The sequence below is a fragment of the Phalaenopsis equestris genome, unplaced genomic scaffold, assembly GCF_001263595.1.
Source record: "Phalaenopsis equestris unplaced genomic scaffold, ASM126359v1 Scaffold215404, whole genome shotgun sequence".
In the NCBI taxonomy this organism is placed as follows: Eukaryota; Viridiplantae; Streptophyta; class Magnoliopsida; order Asparagales; family Orchidaceae; genus Phalaenopsis; species Phalaenopsis equestris.
In genome coordinates, this window is record NW_018234107.1 from 174,650 (window position 1) to 187,855 (window position 13,206).

A 13,206-nucleotide genomic window follows, 5' to 3' on the forward strand; every position below is an offset into this window, starting at 1 on the left:
TCAGCTTTCATGTGGTCCGCCTTTTTGTACCAAGAGTTGGTCCGACTTGATCTCCTCCGTTGATGAAATAAACGTATGATCGGACGGCTCGCCGTTATCGTCCCCAAGTGACCTAACTAATAAGCCGTTCACACTAAAATCATAATATCTTTGTATAGACTCAACCAAATTGCACGGGGTTTATTTCTAAACCTTGATCTACTCAAGACGAACACATCTATATGGTTAATCAAGTATGAAATCAAACCATTACACATGTAGAGTTAAAATAAGCTCGGGTTAGGGTTATTGCTCAATACCTTTGTCTGAGAGGGGAGGCCTCAATCAGATTGTTGTGGTAGCTTTGGTTGAGTCCAACAAACCTCCAATTGATTGGTGCAAAATGGTTCTTAGGTGGAGGGCTGAGGAGCTCTAAGGAGCCATTAGGATGAGCTGGCCTCTAAGATTGAAATTGGGTTTAACTTAGGAGTGGTGGCTCTCAGTTTTAGAGTTTTTTTTCCATTGGACCAGCCATCAGTGCCAAGGGTGGTGGCTAGGTGGTCAGGTGAGCCAGGGAGAGTGTTAATTATGGTTAACCCTCAATGACAAGTGATGATGGAGGAGATATTTTGGTTAAGGCAAAAAAATGGCATAAGATCCCTTAAATTAGGGGACCCTTGGTCAATAGCTCACCAAGCTAGTTTAAGTTAATTTAGCTTGGTCCATGTGGTGTGCTTAGTGGTTGTGGAGACCTTAATTTGGTGACTTTATCATGGCTAAGTTAATTTTGGTGAAGGGGTTCAATTTGGGTCAAAATGGCTAGATGTTGGGTTTGGGTTAGGCTAGCCACGAAATTGAGCTCAATTTATTGGTCAATATTGTATAAATGATTTTCATGAGGTGTTTAGAAAATATTTGGAGTGATTTTGAATTGATTTGGAGGTTCAATTAGAGGGATTTTGAGCATTTGGTCAATTTGGGGGTGTTGGGTTAAACTTGGGTTTAGGTTGGGCTAATGTTGGGCTAGGTCCAAATTGATGGTTCAAAATGGTCTAGAAGAATGTTATAAAGAGTTTTCCACATAAATTGGGTGTCAAATTTGGGGTTAGGGTATTCAATTTAGTGGAATTTAGAGCATAGCCAATTTGGGGCAAATTTGGAGATTTTGAATGTGGGTTGAAATTGAGTAAAATTTAGGCTTGAACAAGGCCAATTGAAGGTCCAATTTGATGTATAGTATTTTTAGGAAGAATTTGGAATTCAAATTGGGGCAATTTAGTGGATCATATGGTTCAATTAGGTGTGATTAAGTCATATGATCAAAATTGGGGGTTTGAGTTGGATCAAAATTGAGCTCAAAGTATGGGTCAATTAGGCTTGGATTTGATTTGGACTGATCATATGAAAGATTAATTTGAGTTTAGGAATGAAATTGAGGGAAATTGGGGCCAAATTGATGGACATTTAAGGTGAATTTGGGCCCTCAAAGGCAAGTTGGGGGTTTAGGTTAAAATTGTCAGGAAATTTGGGGGTTTTGGTTTTGGGGGTTTTGGTCAAAATTATCAAATTGGCCAAATTGGGTTCAATTAGAGGGTCTGAATTGGTTTTGTAGACATTTGAAGTGATTTAAGATGTTTTGGGAAAGTTTGGTATGCCAAGGGTATTTTTGTAATTTTAGAATTTCTGGGTAATTTTTGGCAATTTGGGTTGTTTCAAATGGTTTGAAATTATTTTTTAAAGAAGTTTGGATTATTTGAAGAATTGAAAATTTTGGCCAAATTTGGGGTTTCAAGGGCATTTAGGTAATTTGGGTGGATTTAGGTGCAAAAGTCCAAGTTGGATATTTTGGTATAATTGGGGTGTCAACCACCATATATGAGCTATGAAACAATGAAACCCCCATTTGGGTCTTCTATGTACTGGTCTTTGCTAAACCCTAGCTAAGGGTCAGTGGGTCTAGGGGACCATCTACATGAGTCTCCAAAAGATAATGGGCTCAAAGATAATGGGATCAAAGTCAACAATTTTGGGTCTAGGGTTGTAAGTGGAAGTGTAATGTGCAGGTGAGTGAAAGTGTGTATACTAGCTCCAGACCAACACCCATGGTCAACCCTAAAATCAAACAGTCCTATGGGGACTCTCCTTGAGATCCCTCATACTAAACCCACCTACTAAGTACTAGAGGTTATGACCAATATGTGGAACTTCAATATGAGCAAGGAAGAGTTTAGAGTTTCTAATGGTGAGGGCACCATCACTAGTCCTCTAGGAATAGTCAATAGGGAAGTCCTATGGCTAGATCTTAGGCTTCTAAGAAAGAAACTAGACCTCAATCAAAAGTGAGGTCAACAAATGGAACCCCAATAGATATAGTGTGCCTTAAAAAAACTATAAGTATTTTCATTAATTAAAAAAGAATAATAATTATTCTCTAAAATTCTATTAATAAGAATGCGAAACACCTCACTAAAGCCATATGTTTGAGCACAACATAGTATCATAGGCCTTCTTAATATCAATGTTGAAAACCACATTACCATCTCTGCCTTTTCTGTCAAGATCAAGAAAATACTCTTGAACAGTGAAAGAATTATCACAAATATTTTCACCTTTCATAAAAAAAGATTGATTAAGACCATTAATCTTATGAAGAAATGGTTGCACCATTTTCACAAAAATTTTGGAAAGAATTTTGGATATCACAGTATTCAAACTTATTGGTCAATAAGCATCCCAACAAAGATCATCTTTTGGTATTAAAACAATAGTAACATATTTAAAATATTTAGGAAGCCCCATACCTCTAAAGAAATCTTGCATAACATCCACAACATCATATTTAGTAATATCCTGATAGCATTTGAAAAATTCCACTGTAAAGCCGTATGGACCAGCAGTCCTCTCACCCTCCATACCATCATGAATTCTTTTAATGAGGAATTAAAGTAAAATTCTTGCTAATAAAAATAGAACAATTAAAATAAAGGTCACAGTTAATCTTAGAAAACCTTGAATCATTGCTTTAAAGAAGATTAGAAAAGTAAATTGACGTCATATGCTTCAATTAAATCGGGATTAGTAAAAAGATTCCCATAAATAATTTTAAATTTATTAATAGAATTAACATTTCTTCTATTCTCAATTCACGCATGGCAATAAGATGTATTCTTGTCACCATCCATCATTTGAACTTTAGCTACCTTTTGAGAAAAAAAAGCTTCCTCCATGGTAATAACAATATTAAACTCGTTCTGCCCAACTAACGAAATATCCAAATTAATAAAATCGTTGCATTAATCCATTTCCAAACATATATCTCTATTTTTAGCCTTGGTGACATTATTATGTAGATTACCAAAAGCCTCTCAACTCCACTTCTTGATATCACATGCTATTTTTTTATGTAATTGACACAGTTTGAAAACAACATTACCAAGAACACTAGCTTTCTGACTATTTAAAATGAGTTTTCTGAAAGAAGGATGGTATACCCACATATTTAGAAATCTAAAATGACACAAGAGTGGTTTAGTACTCTTCTTCACCTCAAGAAGAAGAGGAAGATGGTCAAAAGCAATAATAGCCAAATGATGAACCATAGAAATAGGGAAACTATCAACCCATTTCACATTGGAAAAATAATCTATCCAACATTCTAATGACTTGACCCCTTGACCAAGTAAAAGGACATCTTTTTAAGACCAAATAAAACAATCTAACATTGAATAAAGCATAAAAAAAATTAGCAAGCAAACTTAAGTTAGGAGGCAAGCCCCATTTCTTCTCACTAGTAGAAGTGATGAGATTAAACCACCAATTAACCAATTTTCCTTAAGAGAATTAAGAGAATATAACTGCTTCCATAGCTCCAATCTAGCTAATTTGTTACCGCTGGCATAACCAACAATCACTAAGAAGGAAACATCATTAGCATACACTCTAATATGAAGAAATTGTGACTGATTCATAAGAATATCAAAATTAATAACCTCTTTCCGAAGAAACCATATCTTATTATTGCTATTAGAAAAATGATTAAAATTGAAAATATTCTTCCTATATTTCTCATTATTCATCACAGCTATAAGAGGCTCAAGAATACCAACAAAATTTAGTTCATAAAAATCAGTAATACTTTTTAATCTATTAGAACCATCCATGTCAACAATGCCTCTAATATTCCACACAAGAAAGTTAAACATTACTAGAAGATTATTTTCCTCTAGTATCTCTAGAGGTCAGAGAATTAAGACTAACCTCAAATCCTTCCCCAATTTTATATACCTAAGATGCCTTAGGATTAGCATAATTAAGCTCTCTAACACCTTTGATTTTCTTTTTCCCGTAAGATTTTTGGATTAACCAATCCTCTTCCAGTTCAACTCTGGTAAGAAGATGACACTTGTCCATGCTATTCTCCAAAGGTTTATGAAAACCCCTATTATTAACCACTTCCATAGAAAAGGAGATTTACACAGAATAAGAATCTCTTTTGTCAAAGGCAAAACAATCCTATTCAATTAAGTGTTATTACGAGCACTAGAAACAACATTTACCTGCAACTCCAAATTACCTTTATCAACATTTTCCACCACAATATTCTTAGTAGTTTCAGCATCCTTACCTTCTTCAATAGAAACAAGACTAGCTCTCCTACCTCCCTTGATAGCAATATCATGAGCAATTAGATGTTAAAACATCTTATGATCCAGAACTCTACCCACTGACAAGTAGAATAAATTGGTTAACACATAATAGCCTAGTGAAGCAGTCATATTTTAAATAGAAAATTGAAACAAGATAGAGGGCTAGAGGATTCCTAAGAAGCACTTTGTGGTTAACTCTAATAAGGATTTCAATGCTTCTTATGGTGTAGACATGGCTAAGGATAATTTGTCTCAGATCATCAATTATAATGTGAGAAAATCATAAGAAAAAATTTGTGATATCACTAGGCCAGTGCCAAAGGTGCATGAGCCTTAGTACCTTTAAAAACCCTAAGGAGTTTAGTGTTACATTCTAATTTCTACACTAGAATGGTAGAACCTTTTACTTTCTACAAACCTGAAACTTCAAACTAAACTTAGTAGTGTGGGAAACTATAAGTTAGCATGTAATAAAGTTTTATTTTATTTGTGGGATCGATACTAAGACTTCTATTCTATAGGTTATTTAATCAAAAATATACTTATGTGGTTGATTGATTGCTTCACATAAATTTTGGGCATCATTTGTGTTATGACTTCTTATGTGTTTTATTTTTTTTATCATGTGTATATCTCTATTGTATTACAATTTTATATTCATTTTCTTACTACACTATGTTCATTTCTCTATGACATTATCTACATGTGGGGTGTAGAATAAGTTTAAGGGAAGGAATTTTATACAAAATAGGACATAAAGTAAGAGTACATATCTAAATCTTAGAGTTCCATAAAAAAAATTGATAAGTTTAATTAGGGTTCCAGAAGATTTACAAAAAGGAAACAAAATAAATAAAGTTGACAATATTTTATTAAGATTTGAAAATTATTTGTCACTTAACAATGATTGAATTCTAACTATACCTCATTACTGTTTTACATAATAACCTTTAAAAACTTAAGCAAAAAATGACTACATACAAAAGTAATTCTTAGAACATATATAATTTAATAACTAATCATATCAAATATATTGTTTTAGGAATATGTTGAATTATTGTCTTTTGAATTGAGTTTCGAGGTTATTGAGAATTTGATTTATGAAAGGATTTTAATTCAAAATCAAATAAAAAAATTTAATCACCAATATAGTAATTCTCTTTGAATTATAAGAGAAATAGAAAATTTACTAAAAAGAAATATTAAAAATTTTCAAGTTATAATCTTTTAGTATTTTTTAAGGAGAAGCTTGAAATCTAAAATTAGTTTCAATCTCTCTTTCAAAAATTCAGATAATAAAAAATCATCTTAACTTTAAATTTAGAATATTTTATTTAGAGAATAATAAGTGAATTAATAATATATAGTATATTAGTTAATTTAAATTATATCTATTGGATAACAATCCTATTCTAGTCAACCAAATATAAAATTTTTTTTGGTAATCATATAGAAATAATATAATACAGTTTATGTTGGGAAATTAGGGATTTGTTAAGATAAAATCAATAATAGGAAAGGTTTGTGCCCCATGAAATATTTATTTACTTCATTACTAATAATGTTGCAAAACTAAGCCTAAATCTACCATTAATTTTCAAAAACAATAACTTAAGTTATCGAATAACTTGAGCGGAAGTGTTGTTTAAGTTTGGAGGAATTTGATTGTGTCCTAGTTTAATTTTTAATTTTTTTATCATGTTTATGATTTTATAGGTTATTTTACATATATTTGCAGTTTATAGGTTGAAAGCTAAAAAGGGAAAGCATTTGGATTAAATTCAACTTAATTCCTAGTGAGAAAGCTTGTTGCCTGTTCTAGGCATTTAAGTAGCACAAGCAAGCCCTCATTCAATCAAGAGATAGAGCACATGGAATTTTGGTGCCTAGCATTGATGCTTTGAAACTTGATCCAAGATTGTATGAGTGAGAGGGAGCATAATAAGGAGGTGCTCCAAACCTGCATCTAAGTGCCTCAGCCAGTAAACTCAAAAGCCAGCCTGACACCAAGAAATATAATAGAAATTTCAATGGCCATTTAGCTTGATAATTCAATGCTCAAACCAAGCTCCAAGGCACCCAACACCTACTTAAGAAAGTTTTGGCAGTTCAAAGGACTGTGTGGCATCAATAACCTTTAAATGTGATGGATTTCTTAGTTTTTCAATAGTCCCGAGTTCATACTGGTGAAACTTCTTTGGTATGAGAGAGTGTGAGAGGGTTTTGATAGGGTGAGAGTGTTATTTGAAGATTAGTGCATGGATGTCATCATTATAAGAGTGTGATAGTGCTTTCAACTGGAGATATAATGTATAGTGGAATATGTGTGGAATGAAGCAAGAATTAAGTATATTTCATTGTTCTTATTCTTTGTAAGTTTGATTTTCTTAAATTTTAATGGATTTACTGCTTTATTTTTCTCTCATGCTTAAAAACTAAATTCATCTCTCCCTTGTAGTGGTAATTTAAGTAACTTAGAGCAATCAATCTCATGTGATTGTTAAAATCTTGTGGAATATAATGATATGTTAACTTTGGGTGCTCATTGTCTTTCAAATTGGATAATTTGAAGGTTAAACATATTGTGATTTAGAGAAATAAAAGAAAACTAGTTGAACAAAGTTAGCATATACCTAACTTGAAGAATAGAAATATTGTTACTAGGATAGAGCAATTAATAGGGAAACATAAATCTTTAAGGTTTTTGCTTCATTTAGGAGATTAAATTATAATAAAATATAACAAGTTTTCTTATGCTTGAGGAAGAGGCTATGGAGAAGATTTACTCATGTATGTTAGTGACATTTGAATCAATTGGATAACTTTATGTTGCATTGGTCCAATTCAACTAAGTTTCTTCCACTTGATATAAAACCCTAGTCAAATTTCTTTGAATTTACTTTTACAGAAATTAGGATTAGACACTTTAAGAAATTACGAACCTTTGTCACTTTAAACTAGACCTAAGATTAGTAAACTAGAACTTTCACCCATTTCAAAAATTAATAAGTTCTCTCTTGGGTCAATATACGGACATGAATATATGTATATTACTTGATCAACATGTAAACTTGCATGGTTAATGCATGCTTCATCAAAGCGTATATCACTTAGCTTCATAGGCTACCATGTTAGGGGTGACAACGACTTTATATATGCTTAAATTTATGAATTATATATTTATAATGATGATTTTGTAAAGTCATAATTTCAAACGTAAGTATACGTATCGCTCAAGTAATACAGTGCTCTAGTGGAGTTCGTTTATTGATCCCCCAGGGAAGCGAGGTAAGAGGTCCTTTGTCAAATTTTAATCTACTACAATTAGTCCTTAGTTTGGAATATTGACTAAAATGATGTTTTATCTAGCAACTACTCTTAAATGCAAGTGTTAAATGTAAAGATAGTAACTATAACTAAATGTAAATATTATTTCTAAAGATAACCCTTTTTAGATGAATTGGTAGATGAATTGGTTTGGTTTGGAGAATTTTGAGATATTAAAAACTACTATTCTTATGTAATGACTTGGATAATGTAAAGGAATGAGATGCATTAAATATAGTATGTGCCAAATAGGAGCAATCCTATTCTTTACCCTTGGGTCCAGGCATAAAGAACATTGACTAATCCTATGTTTTCTTACTAAATCCGTGGCTAGGCTGGGAGGATACCGGCTCTCACTTTGAAGCTCCCATGTTCCCCTCGCTTGAGGGCTAACATCTCCATTTCAGTACTCAAACAATAGGACTGAATTGGGGATTTTAGCCTGCCACCCTAAAATCTCCAATTCTAAGCCCATCAAAGTAAGCCCATCAAAGTATATTTCCCTATTTATTTGCATTCAACTCCCATGAACTTAACCATCTATAGAATCTGAATGTGGTTCTACTTTATTTAGAATTACACAGCCCTCTCAGGTCTTAATGCAATTATAATTAATTTTAACAATACAACAGGCCTTTATTGTAATGTAAATAAAGTGCAAATAAAAACCATCACATTTATAATTAAATTCGCTTCTAACATGCATCACAAAATCCTAAACATGAATTCTACTCATTATAAAAGAAAAGTAAAATAAAAACAATGACATAATCTTCTCATGCCACTATTTCTAAAGAAGAAGAAAGAATAAGAGAAGCCCATCACAAAGCACAAAGAAAACACAACAGGAACTTCATTTAAACAAAGCAAATCCACTAGATAAGTGTTTAAAAAATCATAAGATAATGAAGAACACAATACTTAGCTTTTTTCCTTTGAAAGAAAGAAGGAAATCTCTCCCACAAAGTCTCCCTCCTATCCATGCAATGCTAGAACACCTCCTTACAAATTGTCTCAAAATCTCCTCTCCAATCTCTCCAAAAGGGTAATAATCTACATTTCTACTCCTATTCTAGAAACCCTAAACTTTCTCCACACTTTTCCTAACATTCCTCTCACATAAAAACCCCTTTTTCTAACCTAAATTTGTTCTTTTAAAGTGTAGGGATGAAGTTTAAGGAGTTGCCATAAGAACCCTTTCAAAAAGCTACCAATTACGTTGAATTTCGGCCCATAACCGCCAAAAGTCAGTCCATAGTCGTCACGGGCGCCGTCGGCGGGTTTGAGGTCACCGTCGGCAAGCTTTTCTGTCATTTTTTGGTCTTCTTGGGTAAATCTCACCTTCGGTGCCATTTTGGCGCCGTCGGCGAGTAGACTGCGCAGCTCCACCGTTTGGCTCCATTTTAGCTCCATTTTGCCCCATTTCAGTTGTGTTGTGTTCTTAATAAATAGCCCTACAAAATAAGCATGAAAAAAACCTTCCTTTAAAGTGTAATCTCATTCAAAAATATTTAAGAAGTGTAAAAGAGATTAAGCATCAAAAGACTTATCAAAAGGTGACGGAGCAAATTTTCATTTCTTGCTCGTTTTTGCTCCAAATTGCACCGTTTTTTGCATCTTTTTGCTCCAATGACCATAATTCATCATACCTGCAACAAAACATAAAAAATAGCCTTCTTTAAAGTGCAATATCATCAAAAATAGTGTAAAATAGGTATGAAAATCTCAACATATTTTCCTTTGGTCAAAATCCCCCAAACTTAACTATTACTTGTCCTCAAGTAATTTTAGTACTACATAAAAGTTATGATCTATTGTAGTAAATTTTTAATTCAGAAATACTATAAGTTTGATTTAAGTAAATATCATAGTGATATTTTCAGAAAAAAAAACTCAAGTAATTAAATTAACTCTGTAGGTACAAAATTATCTAGTCATCAAGTTTAAGAGTTCTAGTTTTCTATTCATTTCAAGAATGACTATATGTTGTAATATCAAGTCACTTAGAATATTCAAATGATAGGAACTTCATGAGAAAACTATTAGTAAAAGATGCTAATCCATAAATATAAGTTTAGGAATGTATTTAGGTTTTCCTTTAAGGTAGGTCCAGTGAAGCCAATTTTTTATTAATCATCTCCTCAAGCTTCTCCTCACTTTTATATTTGTTTTTTCTTTCTTTTCTTTTCTTTTTTCATTTGGATTTCTTTCAGTCCTATATATTTTTCTTTTCTTTTTAGGGATTGTTGTCAATCCTTTCTTTTTGCTTTTTCAAGTGAGGATTACTATATCTGGATAGCCTTTAATGATTTTGAACATCACCTTTCTTTCCAATTTGAAACTCAAAGCATTTCTTTACCTTATAAATATTTCATAGCTTTTACATCATTGAGCCCCAAACTTTTCTTCTCAAATGAAATTCCAAGATTCTTAATACTTCAAAATATAGTTTCCGTCACTTTAAATTGTTAACTGTAGTCTTATTCTCTTATACTAATTATCTTAATCTACAAAATTAATTTTCATTAAAAAAATATTCCTTTAAATCTACCATAAATTAAAATATCTATAAAATATAGTTCTCTGAATTAAATTCACTATATAAAATCATATTAATAATTTTTGAAAATATTTAAATTGAGAACATCTAATAGTTAATCTTTTCTTCCCTACCCCAAACTTAAATTTTTCAATATTTTGCAATTAATTAAAATGTAGCAGGAATAAAAAGTAAAAATTAAATCTACTTACTACTGCAATATCCTATCAAATTCATATACATGCATAATCAGGATAGAATGACAGCATAAGAAAGTAAATCTAGCCTAAAACAAGCATGTAATAATATTAAACTAAAAGGAAGTATATTCATTATAAAATTTCATTTTTCTTCCTACCCCAAAACTTGATTTTTACCATGTATAACATTTAATGCAAAAAATATAAGTAGGAAGAAAAACAGTTTAGAAATTCTATCCACCACAAATTTCTATAAAAAATAACTACAATTATTTATTAGGATAGAAAACATGTAGTATAAAGTAAATCTAAACTAAACATGCCAGAATGAAATTAACTAAACAAACTTCTAATTATCATAACATGGATCAGCACTGGAATATAAAAATAGTCTTCAAGTCTTATAAATTGTAACACAAACACAAACATAAACACACAAACAAGATAAATGAGGTCAATTCTTTCTCCATCTCATTGCATCTCACTAACTTCCAATTTATAACGGAATCCCTACACAAATATATTGGGTGCTTATAAATGATTTTATAGATTCTAATCCCAAAGATAAGATTATCCCTGATATATTGGTTCTCGAGCACCAACACCAATATCCCAATAATTAAGCACCTCTAGCAGTTATAGGGATAGTGTAAGATCATCCACAAGTTATTCATTTAATAGGTTCGCGACTCCTATCAAATGAAAATAAAGTTCAAGAAAAGATGTAACAAATATGAGATGGAACTATTGCTATAAAAATTCATAATGTCTTTTGTAAAACTCAAGTCCGGGTGAGACCCGAGTTGTAGTGGACTCGTCAATCCAACTACCACAAAAGAACATACAAGTCTAACCATAATAAGAATTTAATGAATTATCTCCCTCATGACACACAAAAACCAAATCAAACCGCTTACAATCCAAACATCTACCAAACATCAAGCAAACTAATCAATCCACACTAAAGCAAAAATAATATAACACTAACAATCTTGAGTCTTAAGCATACTAAATCAAACCACACAGATAACTATGGGTTGCCTCCCATAAAACACTTGATTTAACGTTGCTAGCCCGATAAATGATTCTACCTGGATCAAAATTCCAATTAAGTAATCCTTGATCAATAGAGCCCAATTTTTTCCAGATCCAGGGATTCTTACAAAGTCCTCAAATTTAAATTTTTCTTTCAGCTCTTCTTTTTCATATTGATTCATATCCTTGTCCCTCATATTTCTTTCTAGATCCATTATTCTTCTAGTAATTTTCTCAATTTGCATATTAATATCATCCTTGAAATTTATAAGAAATGGATCTTTATATGATACTTCATGATCTCCCAAATTTTGGATCAGATTCTCTCTAGATAATTCAAATTCTAGATCAATATCTTCTATGTTACTCTATTGTTTCAAATTATCTTCCATTTCTTCAGGAATTTCTTTCATTGATTTTTCAATTTCCTTGTCCTTATCTCTCAACTCAAAGCTCTTTTAAAAAAAAATCCTCAAATTCTCTTCTAAATATCAGTCCAATAATTTTAAATTGCTCATAATTTATTTCCTTAGGATTTATCTTAGAGTCACTAGGTAAAATCTCTGTGGGGTAACTGTTAATTGCATTAATAATCAGCCCCAACATCAGAATCTCATTCATTTTGTTTGTATAGCACGGAATATGCCATTCAGTGACTTTGAATAACTCTTTCATAGGAGATCTTTTACTTATTTCATCATTCAATTCAGGTTCATCTTGAGATTGAGTTGAATATGAAGATATAGAGACTGGTGGTGTATATGAATTCACTAAATAGATAGGCTTTAAAATTATATGAGGTAAGTTCATTTTAAGGTCATGAGATTTTTCAACAGATGAAATTAAAAGTTTACTATTTTTGGTAACGTCCATTGTTTCACACCTTTCCTAAACATACAGACAGTCTTCTTTAAGCAACATTTTAGGGTCATCATGAAAGCCCATTTCGATCTCATATGTTAACTTACTCTCAAAACTTTTCTGGAAATAGTTTTTACTTAGATAATCAATTTCATCCATCCGAAAACAATCATCATCATTTCTCTCAGCTGGATATTTCATAGCCCTTAAAACATCAAAAGTGGTTTCATGGTCATTAATATTCATAGTTAACTTTCCTTTTTGCACATCTATCATAGCTTGTCCAGTAATAAGAAAAGGGCTCCCCAAAATAATGGGATAATTTTTATCTTCCTCCATATCTAATACAATAAAATACATAGGAAAGATAAATTTATCCACTTTAAGAAGCACATCTTCTATAATCCCTTTTGGATAAATGATGGATCGATCAGTTAACTAAAGAGTTATAGTAGTGGGAGAAATATCGGCTAAACCTAACCTTTTAAATATAGATAGAGACATCACATTAATGTTCGATCCTAAATCACGTAAAGCTTTTCTACATAATTTTTTTTCAATTACACAAGGAATTGTAAAGCTACAATGATCTTTAAGTTTCCGAGGAAAATTTTTTTGA